The sequence below is a fragment of the Chiloscyllium plagiosum genome, unplaced genomic scaffold (genome assembly GCF_037043375.1).
Source record: "Chiloscyllium plagiosum isolate Xiang-an unplaced genomic scaffold, Cpla_swu_hap1 HiC_scaffold_53Y, whole genome shotgun sequence".
In the NCBI taxonomy this organism is placed as follows: domain Eukaryota; kingdom Metazoa; phylum Chordata; class Chondrichthyes; order Orectolobiformes; family Hemiscylliidae; genus Chiloscyllium; species Chiloscyllium plagiosum.
Window position 1 is genome coordinate 10,901,619 of NW_028270192.1, and position 12,205 is coordinate 10,913,823.

Consider the following 12,205-nt stretch of genomic DNA (forward strand, 5'->3'; position numbering starts at 1 on the left):
GTTTCTCGTCCGAGACTGTGCCCGCTCTGCTTCATACTGCATACATTTCATGTTTTGCATTTGGATTCTCCTTAACTCTGTTTGCCAAATCTCTCTCATGCCCCCTTTTTGCCCTCCTGATTTCCTTCTTAAGTGTACTCCTATTGCCTTTGTTCTCTTCCAAGGATTCATTCGATCTATCTTGTCTGTACCTGACATATGCTACCTTCGCTTTGTTGACCAAATCCACAATTTCTTTGCTCATCCAGCATTCCCTTCACCTACCAATCTTTCCTCCCAACCTGACAGGAATATGCTGTCTCTGGACTCTCGTTATCTCATTTCTGAAGGCTTCCCATTTTCCAGCCATTCTTTCACCTGTGAATATCTGCCCCAATCAGCTTTTGAAAGTGTGTGCGCAATATCATCATAATTAGCCTTCCTCTAGTTTAGAACTTCAACTTTTAGATCTGGTCTACCCTTTTCCACCACTATTTTAAAACTAATGATATTATGATTACTGGCCCCAAAGTGCTCCCCCACTGACAGCCAAGTCGCTTGCCCTGCCTTATTTCCCAACATCCGGTCAAGTTTTAAACCTTCTGTAATATGTGCATCCACATAGTTAATCGGAAAGTTTTCGAATACATACTTAATACTTTCCTCTCCATTTAAACCCTTAACACTTTGGCAGTCCCAGTCAATGGTTGGAAATCCCCTACCATAACCATCCTATTATTCTTACAGATAACTGATAACTCCTAACAAATCTGTTTCCAAACTTACCTCTGTCTATCAGGGTCTCTGTGGTACTCAGTGCCATTATCTATATGTCAGCCTTACTTCACCAGTCTAATTTCCCATTCTGTCTATCTCCCTGACTCCTGTATGTATTTAGGAAGTTCCTGTCTCTATAGATCTCACAGTTGCTGAGTGTCTCGTCCATCGCGTCATTGAAGATGGTTTGTTATCCAGGGGGACAAACGTTAATGGAGGCCTGGAGCTTTCAATAAATCCTGCAGTGAGGTAAGATCACTCACTGTGAACAGAGCAGAGATCAATAGGAGGGCTCCAATCATCAGCTAACAAAGTGTGGCGTAGATACATTTCTGGAGGTGGAGCACAGTACGGACACACTCCAAGCTTAATCATCATCCCTAATTTAATGTATGTTGTAGTAAGACAGCAAAAGGAGAACACAGTCATCAATCCAGTCCTGTACTGTCGAGTGGGCATCAGTACAACACAGGTGAAAGCAGCTCTACCAAGAGACGGTGGCAATGCTTCCTGGGATCCTTGTCTTCTGTGTTCCCTCTCTGAAACAGTATCTGTGGCACATTTTGTCGACCAGTGTCTTCAATCATTCTAACTCCTATAACACTTACCAACGTTGTAACTTTCTCGTCTCGCTTATTTCTCCACATATTTGAAACGTACTCCAACCCAGACGATCATCCCTATCTCTGTAACATGTGATTGTCTCCATAGCATGCCTTATCTCGGTATCGTTCTCTTCCAGTAACTGGAGACGTGTAGCACAGAAACAGACTCTGCAATCCATCTCGTCAATGCGAACCAGGTTTCCTAAACGCATTTGCCTGCGTTTGGCCCATATCTCTTCAAACCTTCTCCACTCCATGTACCTGCTCAAGTGTCTCCCCCATGTTTTAATTGTACTTGTTTCTAACATTTCCTCTGGCAGTTAGTTCCATACATAGAAAATAGAGAATCGAATATTCAACCCTTCGGTCCTCGATGTTGCGTGAACCTGTCAAAATAATCTGAAGAACAATCTACCCGACACTATTCCATTTTAATCCATATGTCTGTCCAATGACCATTTAAATGTCCTGAAAACTGGCGTGTCGAGCACTGTTGCAGGCAGGGCATTCCACAACCCTACTACTCTCTGAGTAAATGAACTACCTCTGACATCTGTCTTATTTCTATCACGACCGAATTTAAAGCTATGTCCCATCGTGCGAGCCATCACCATCCGAGGAAAAACGCTCTCATCATCCACCCTATCTAAACCTCTGATCATCTCATATGTTTCACTTAAGACTCCACTCAACCTTCTTCTCTCTAATGACAACAGCTTCAAGTCCCTCAGCTTTCCTTCATATGACCTCCTCTCCATACCAGTAAACATCCCAGTAAATATCTTGTGAACCCTTTCCAAAGCATCCACATCCTTCCTATAATGTAGCAATTGGAACTATGTGCAATACTCCAACACCAGCCGCACCAGAGATTTGCGCAGATGCAGCATGACCTCATGGCTCCGAAACACAATTCCTCTATTAATAAAAGCTAAAACAACGTAGGGCGTCTTAATACCTTTATCAACCTGGATGGCAACTTTCTGTGCATGGACACCGACATCTCTCTGTCTATCTACACTACCAAGACACTTAACACTAGCTCAGTCTTCTGCATTCCTGTTACTCCTTCCAAAGTGAATCACCTCACAGTTTTCAACATTAAACTCCATTTGCCACCTGTCAGCCGAGCTCTGCAGCTTATCTATGTCCTCCTGGAACCAACAACATCCTTTGGCACTATCCACAACTCTCCCGACCTTCATGTCATTCGCACATTCACTGAACCATCCTTCTACACCTCATCCCAATTACTCGTAAAAATGACACACACCAGTGGCCCCAAATGAGATCCTTGTGGTCCAACACGAGTTAATGAACTCCAGGATGAACACTTCCATTCAGCCACAACTCTTAGTCTTCTTTCAGCTCGCCAAGTTCTGACCTGAACCGCTAAATCACCCTCAATCCCATGCCTCCATATTTTGTGCAATAGCCTACCGTAGGGAACTTTATAAAACGCCTTACTGAAATTCATGTTCATCACATCAACCGCTTTACCCTCACCCACCTGTTTCATCACCTTCTCAAACAATTCAGTAAGTTTTGTGAGGCACGATTTACCCTTCACAAAAGCGTGTTGACTATCCATGATTAACATATTCTTTTCTCAATCGTTATAAATCCTATCTCTTACAACCCTGTCCAACATTTTACGCACAACCAAAGTAAGGCTCATTGGCCTATAATTGCTAGAGTTGTCTCAACTCCCCTTCTTGAACAAGGGAGCAACATTTTCCATCCTCCAGCTTTCTGGCACTATTCCTGTAAACAATAACAAAATAAAGACCAAATTAAGGGGGGGTAGATATAGGACTGAAGTTAGGGGTAGGTTCTTCACTCAGCGAGTCGTAAGTTCATGGAATGCCCTGCCAGTAGCAGTGGTGGACTCTCCCTCTTTATGGGCATTTAAGCGGGCATTGGATAGGTATATGGAGGATAGTGGGTTAGTATAGGTTAGGTGGGCTTGGATCGGCGCAACATCGAGGGCCAAAGGGCCTGTACTGCGTTGTATTCTTCTATGTTCTATGTTCAAAACCAAAGGCTCTGCAATCTCCTCCTTGGCTTCCGAGAGAATCCTCGGATAAATCCCATCTGTGCCAGGGGTCTTATCTACTTTCACACGTTCGAGAATTGCTAACACCACCTCGTTGTGAACCCTACTCCAATCTAGTCTGGTAGCCCGTATCTCAATATTCTCCTCGATAACATTGTCGTTTTCCATCACGTATGCTGATAAAAATATTCACTTCGTGCTTAAACTATCTCCTCTGACTCCACACACACTTCCTACTACTATCCTTGATTGGACCTAATCTTACTAGAGCTGAAAATGTGTTGCTGGAACAACGCAGCAGGTCAGGCAGCAACCAGGGAACAAGAGAATCGACGTTTCGGGCATAAGTCCTTCTGAAGATTCTCCTGTTCCCTAGATGCTGACCTGTTCCAGCAACACATTTTCAGCTCTGATCTCTAGCACCTGCAGACCTCACTTTCTCCCCTAATCTTACTAGAGCCATTCTTTTATTCCTGATAAACCTTCCGAGTTTTCCTTGATACTATCCGCCAATGGATTCTCGTGTCCACTCCTGGGATCTCCTCAGCACTCGATCTCGGTCTTTCCTAGTTAACCTGTACTTCTCAAGCACCGTAACTGAGGCATCATATCTCATCCTAACATAAACCTTCTTCTTCCTCTTGACAAGAGATTCAACTTCTTGAGTAAACCATGGTCCCTTCATTCGACAGCCTCATCCCTGCCTTACAGTCATATACTTATCAAAGACACGCAGTGGCTGTTCCTCGAATAGGCTTCGCATTTCAATTGTGCCATGCCTACAGTTTCCTCCCACATGCTATGCATCCTAAATCTTGCCAAATCACATCATAATAGCTTTTGTCCCAGCTATAACTCCTGCCCTGCGGTATATGCACGTCCGTTTCCAGCGCTAAAGTAAACATAACCGAATTGTGGGAACTGTCAGCAAAGTGCTCACCCACCTTCAAATCTAAAAACTGGCCGGGTTCATTCCCCAGTTCCAAATTCAATGTGTCCTCGACCCTTATTTACTTGTCGATATATTGTGTAAAGAATGATGAAATACAAACAGACTCGAACCGCAACGTACCCGCAACGGGACAGGCTGCAAGGTCGTTCAGTGAATAAATGGCCGTAAAATTTCAAGGGAAGGAAAGAGTCAAGTGTAGAGTGGTGCTGGAAAAGTACAGCAGTTAAGGCAGCATCTGAGGAGCAGGAAAATCGACGCTTTAGGCAAGAGCCTTTCATCAGGAATGGTGACGCCTGCTCATTGGATGCTGCCTGACCTGCTCTGCTTTCCCCGAATCACTCTCATCTTGACTCAAATCTCCAGCATCTGCAGTCCACACTTTCACCCTAGGGAAGGAAGAAGTTGCAGTGCCTCTTATATTTCCATCTGAATGGTATGTTATTGATTTCAAAACAGGGAAAGGATGGCCACTCAGTTGGACAATGTGGAGTCTGTTCCCATCAATGCTAGCGTTTTATTAGCAGTAGGTGCGTCCTCCATTGTGTGGGATACCATATCCGGAATGCAAGAGGCACGCCTGAAGACTTAGGATGTCCCACCTAAACAAGACCATATAGCTAACAGCAGCGTATCCCAACTGCATACTGGAACAGCCTCCTATCCATGATCGCAGTCATTACTGGAACTGGAAACCCAAGCAAATGAGTAGAAGAGGCCATGGGCGGCGGAGTGTACACAATGTTGCCAGGGCCAGGTTGGCAGGTTCTGCTGAGGCCATTAATGATTCATTTAACATCCCCCCAGTTGGCGCATGGAACTTCACCAAGCGGCAGTATTATGAACACAGCTATTTCAGTGCTGTCAAGCTAAAATTGAACAGCGGCCATGCGAGAAAAAATATTCACGTTCAGTGCTTTACACTTGAGACGTTTCTGTGTGTTTGTGTGAAAGGATTTGGAATATTGTTAATACTCAATTCGTTTCATACAATCGTGATTATTGTTTATTCATTTGTGGGACTTGGGAGTCGCTGGCTGTCCAGCATTGATAGCCCATCCCTAATTGCCCTCGAGAAGGTCGTGGTGAGCTGCCTTCTTGAATTGCTGCAGTCCACGTGCTGTGGATTGACCCACAATGCCAGTAGGGAGGGAATTTCAGGGTTTTGACCCAACGACTGTGAAGGAATGGCGATATATTTCCAAGTCAGGATGGTGAGTGGCTTGGAGGGGACTTGCAGATGGTGGTGTTCTCAAGTACCTGCTCCCCTTGTCTTTCCGGATGGAAGTGGTTCTGTGTTTGGAAGATGCTGTCTTGGAATCTTTGGTTAATTTCCGCAGTGCACCATGTAGAGTGTAATAACTGCTGCTACTGAGTGCTGGTGATGGAGGGACTGAATGTTTGTGGATGTGGTGCCAAACAGGCGGGCAGCTTTGTGTCTAGCTTGTTCAGGATTGTCAGAGTTGCACCTATCCAGGTAAGAAATTGAGGGTTTAGTTAAGAAAACAAAGGAAGCATATGTAAGGTATAGACGGGATAGATCGAGTGCATCCTAAAAAGAGTATAATGGCAGGAGGAGTATATTTAAGAGATAGCTTTCGCAAATAGAATTAAGGAGAATCCAAAAGGTTTTTACAAATACATTAAAAACAAAAGGGGAAGTCGGGAGAGAATAGGACCCCTCAGAGATCGACAAAGTGGCCTTTGTGTGGAGCTGCAGAAAATGGGGAGATGCCAAACGAGTATTTTGCATCAGTATTTACTGTGGAAAAGGATATAGAAGATATAGATTGTAGGGAAATAGATGGTGACACCTTGCAAAATGTGCATATTACAGAGAAGGAAGTGCTGGATGTCTTGAAACGCATAAAGATGCAGGGAATCCTGAGGGACAGGATGTGCATGTATTTCAAAAGGCAAGGACTTATTAGGGATAGTCAACGTGACTTGGTGCGTGGGAAATCATGTCTCACAAACCTGACTGAGCTTTTTTGAAGAAATAATAAAGAGGATTGATGAGGACAGAGCGGTGCCGGTGATCTATATGGACTTCAGTAAGACATTCAGCAAACCTCCCCAGAGAAGACTGGTCAGCAAGGTTAGATCTTAAATACAGGGTGAACCAACCATTTGGATACAGAACTGGCTCAAAGGCAGAAGACAGAACGTGATGGTGGAAGGTTGTTTTTCAGACTGGAGGCCTGTGACTAGTGGAGTGCCACAAGGATTGGTGCTGGGACCTATACTTTTTGTCAGTTATATAAATTATTTGGAACCGAGCTTAAGAGTTACAGTTAGTAAGCTTGCAGATGACACCAAAATTGGAGGTGCACTGGACAGCGAAGTAGGTTACCTCAGATTACAACAGGATCTTGACCAGTTCGACCAATGGGCTGAGAAGTGGCAGATGGAGTTGAATTCAAATAAATGCGAGGTGCTGCATTTTGGGAAAGCAAATCTTAGCAGGATTTAGGCAGTTAATGGGAAGGTACTAGGGAGTTTTGCTGAACAAAGAGACCTTGGAGCGCAGGTTCATCTTAATTCCCTTTTGGATTTCGTGGGGACTCATAGAGTCATCGAGATGTACAGTACGGAAATAGTCCCTTGGGTCCAACTCATCCATTCCGACCATATATCCCAACCCAATCTAGTCCCATCTGCCAGCACACGGCCCATTTCCCTCCAACCCTTCCTATTCATATACCTATCCAAATGTCTTTTAAATGTTGCAATTGTACTAACCGTCACCACTTCCTCTGGCAGCTCACTCCATACATACTCCACCCTCTGAGTGAAAATGTTGCCTCTTAGGTCTCTTTTATATCTTTCCCCTCCCACCCTAAATCTATGCCCTCTCGTTCTGGACTCCCCCATTCCAGGGAAAATACATTGTCTATTTATCCTATCCAAGCCCCTCATGATTTTATAAACCTCTATAATGTCACCCTTCAGTCTCTGATGCTCCAGGGAAAATAGCCCTAGCCGTTTCAACCTCTCCCGATGGGTGAAATCCTTCAATCCTGGCAATATCCTTGTAAATGTTTTCTGAACACTTCCAAGATTCGCAACATCTTTTCTGATAGGAAGGAGACCAGAATGCGCGCAATATTCCAAAAGTGGCCTAATCAATGTCCCGTACAGCTGCACCATGATCTCCCAGCTCCTGTACTCAGTCCTCTGACCAATAAAGGAAAGCATACAAAACGTCTTCTTCACTGTACTATCTGCCTGCGACTCCGCTTTCAAGGAGCTATGAACCTGCACTTCAAGGTCTTTTAGTTCAGTAACACTCCCTAGGACCTTACCATAAGTCCTGCTAAAATTTGCTTTCCCGAAGTGCAGCACCTCACATTTATCTAAATTAAACTCCATCTGTCACTTCTCAGCTCATTGTCCCATCTGAAAAAGATCCCATTATAATCTGGAGTAACCTTCGCTGTCCACTGCACCTCCAATTTTGGTGTCATCTGTAAACGGACCAACTATACTTCTTATTCTCACATCCAAATCATTGACATAAATGATGAAATGTAATGGACCTAGCAACGATCTTTTTGGCACTCCACTGGTCACAGGCCTCCAGTCTGAAAAACAACCCTCCACTCCCACCCTCTGTCTTCTACCTTTGAGTCAGTTCTGCATCCAAATGGTGAGTAGCCCCAGTATTCCATGAGATCTAACCTTGCTCACCAGTCTCTCATGGGGAACCTTGTTGCGCACCTTACTGATGTCCATATAGATAAGGTCTACCACTCTGCCCTCATCAATCCTCTTTGTTACTTCTTCAAAAAAACTCAATCAAGTTTTTGAGACATGACTTCCCACGCATAAAGCCATGTTGATTATCCCTAATAAGTCCTTGCCTTTCCAATTACATGTACATCCTGTCCCTCAAGATTCCCTCCAACAACGTGCCCACTACTGGCATCAAACTATCTGGTCTGTAGCTCCCTCATTTGTCCTTACCACCTTTCTTAATCAGTGGCACCACGTTAACCAACATCCAAGCTTCGGGCACCTCACCTGTGACTATCAATGATACAGATATCTCAGTAAGAGGCCCTGCATCACTTTCCTAGCTTTCCACAGAGTTCTAGGGGACACCTGATCAGCTCCTGGGGATTTCTAACTTTTATGCGTTTCAAGACATCCAGCACTTCGCCCTCTGTAATATGGACATTTTTCAAGATGTCACCATGTATTTCCTTACATTCTATATCTTCCATGCACTTTTCCACAGTAAACACTGATGCAAAATACTTGTTCAGTATCTGCCCCATCTTCTGCGTTTCCACACAAAGGCTGCCTTGCTGATCTTTGAGGGGCCCTATACTCTCCCTAGTTACCCTGATGTCCTTAACGTATTTGTCAAAGCCCTTTGGATTCTCCTTAACTCAGTTTGCCAAAGCCATCTCCTGTCCCCTTTTTTACCCGCCTGATTTCTCAATTAAGTACACACTAACTGCCTTTATACTCTTCTAAGTATTCACTCGATCTATCCTGTCTATAGCTGACACGTGCTTCCTTTTTTTTATTGACAACCTCTACTTCTGCTCTACTCCATGGAGGAAATGTTTTCTCTGCACCTGCTCTTATCAAAACCTTTCATAATTTTTGACCCCTCAGCCTGTTTTTCTTTTCAAGAAAGAAGTGAACAGCACAACAACTCCTCCAAAACATATACACACTTATGAATTTGTGTTTCACTCTTTTAAATCTCTCTTCATCCTCTCCACTGCTTGTGTGTCCATTCTATAACGTGGCAGCAGGAACTGCAGGCAATACTTTTAATTATAGTCGAAACCAGTTTTAATAGGTATTTAGCAAGATATCCCTACTTTCAAATCTCTCCATTTATACATAAAGCTTAGAGCTTTGTTTGTGTTTTGATGGTCTTCGTTTTCATTTTGCAATTTTTTTAGTGACTGATGTAATTGTGTGAGATCTCTTTATCTGTCTCTCCCACTTAGACGTGCAAATTCGAATAAGTGACCTGCTACACTATTCCCACCAAGATACATCACGTTACATTAATCTGTATCGAACTTCGTTTGCCAATTATTTCACCACACTGTAAATTTATTAATGACATTCTGTAAATTTTTGCCGACCTCAGATCTGACTTGTTTACCACATTCCCAGCAATGTGATGTCATTGAATTGCTAAATACTTTTATTTTGTAATAATTAGAGACAGTATTTAATTTGCAGTTATACTTTATTGTGCTTTCGGGATTTTTTTGGTTAAGTACTCAGTGAAGTGCAGTAATTCACATGATAACTGTAACAACTAAATGTAAAATGATCGGTTGATAAAAGTTATTACAAATACAGAAATAATTTATAGGTTCTATTAACAGCAAGCTCTAGAAATTGAAAAGGCACCCATCTGCGATTTCAAACTAACTGATATTAAAACAATGATATCATTCATGTAAAATGCAGCATGATTTATGAAGGACTCCCTCCCGGTTTCTACATCTTCACGGCCACATTCAGTAATATAATAAGAGGCTTAATAAGCTGTTTGTTTTCCCTGGAGCATCTGAGGGCGAGGAGTATAACATTTTGAGTGGCGTAGATATAGTGGATAGACAGGATTTCTTTCCTGGATTGAGGGAGTCCAGAACTAGAGGGTGTAGGTTTAGGGTGAGAGAGGAAAAAAAATGAAAAGGCCTTAATGGGCAACTTTTTAGTGCAGAGGATGTTGCATGTAGGGAATGAGCTGCCAGAGGAAGTGGTGAAGGTTGGTACAACCTTCATATATTATATATCGTATCATATCACTTTTCTCCCTCCTGATTTCTCTTTTTAAAACTGTCCCTACAACTCTTATATTCTTCAAGAAATTCACTTGATCTCATTTGTCTATATCTAACATGCCCTGCTTTATATCATAAGACAAGATGCTCAGGTCTTGTCTGGGCTGCTGTACCTTCAGAGTATTTTCTACTTGCTTTTTTGATTAAATCAAACTCATTCCATTCGCTGTTTTGTAGTAGCCAAACATTTGTTACCAGAGGTTTGCTTTCTCAGGATGTAAGTTGCCTTTTCATCGACATCCTCGGAGTTCAATGTTTGGTGTACTTGTTGTTACAACCTCTGCCTCGGTCCAATAGGCGCAATTAAAGAAGAGACATGAATAACAATTTAAGGTCATTTATTGCGATGTTGGAAGAACAAGATAGAACTTCAAATTTTTACAGATGTTGCAGGGAAGGACATCAAATGGAAAGTAGCAGAAGTTCCAGTAACGACCTCCTTGTGATAGATATATCTTAGTCTCGTGAAGGTGTGACGTGCTTCTTTATTTTGTGATGAACTCAGAAGAACATATAATAGTAAAAGTGTAAATCCAAAGGTGAGCAGAAGGAGAGGATCATCGGTGTATGTGTGCTCAAATCAGGGAATGTACCATGACATGTCGACAGAAGAACAAATAAATACCAACTTCATAAAGAGTGCTGCAGACAACAAGTACAAAGGAATTCTGTTAAACTGAAATAAAACAGTCTGTTGTCTCACATGGAATATTGCATCCAATTTCAGGTGCTACGTTTTTGAAAAACAATGCAAAGTCATGAGAGAGGGTGCATGACTGATTCGCAACAGTGTTCCTGGGATGATCCATCTCATCGACTTTGAGAAATTAGGACTGTTCTCTGCTGAACAGGAATTTTTAATTTGATTGAACCCTTAAATCCCTGATACATTTTGGTAGATTCGCTTAGAGAGAAACTGTTCCCGCTGAAGAAGAATTCAGAGTATTCAGGCACTTTCTAAATATAATTGGCAATCGAAATATCACAAAACAAGATAAAGTGAAACTTACTTGAATGCAGCGAATGCTTTAGATAATTTCTACTCCTGTAAAATGTGCAGCGGACTCAGGATTAATTATGACATTCAAGTGCATTCGCTTTTTGCCTGGCGTGATGCTTTGAAACAGCAGTTGTGATTGACCTGTGGATAAGCACATCGACCTGGACCCAATATACCGACCACTGCAGCGGACAGCTGGAACTGACAACCGGAAGCGGTAAATTCAAACCACTATAAATGCCGGAGGAAACATTACAGAAGCGCTTCACCGGAGGCTCCCAAGCACTGAGGATGTCACCTAGACAGGGGACGAAACGTCTGCAACACAAATTCCCAGCTCGGCGAACAGAACCACAACATATGCGACTAATGTTCGAACGTTTTAGGGAGAGCCTCTGTGTGTGCCGATTTTCTTCAAATGACCAATTCATTTCAAATTTGAGAAGGCATACGTGTGTAAATGTCTGTATTTAAGTTGATCATTTGTCCCTTGCAGAGGTATAAATTTCATGTTTAACGATGAAATGATAAATTAAAATACATGGGAAAACTTCGTTTTGTGAATTTCTTATCAGGTCTCGAGTAGTCACAGATCGTTGGGTGTTCTAGATATCAAATTTGGCAGAGACAAATCTAAATTGATGGATTATTTGAAAAATCTACAATTGTTTTCATAAGGGATTCATACTACATATATAGCTTCCCGAACTAATAAACTATGACCAGTAGAGATGTCTTCAGAGTCTCTAGACCAGATTGGCTCCAGACTCTGCAAACAGTTGCAATGATTGGTGCTGAATTCCGTCTGTACATCTGATTTCTGCCTTGCCTGATCGAAATCGAACTGTGATTTATAATTTTTGAGGGTTTCTGTTCAGTAATATTCCTGTATAAAACATATCACAGCCTCACCTAATGTGATTTGAGAGGTGTGGTGTGTCAAATAGATCCTAGAATTTATGCTCCATGAGTCATATGTATGAGAAAAACTCCAGTTGAGAGAATCCAGCCTTGGTT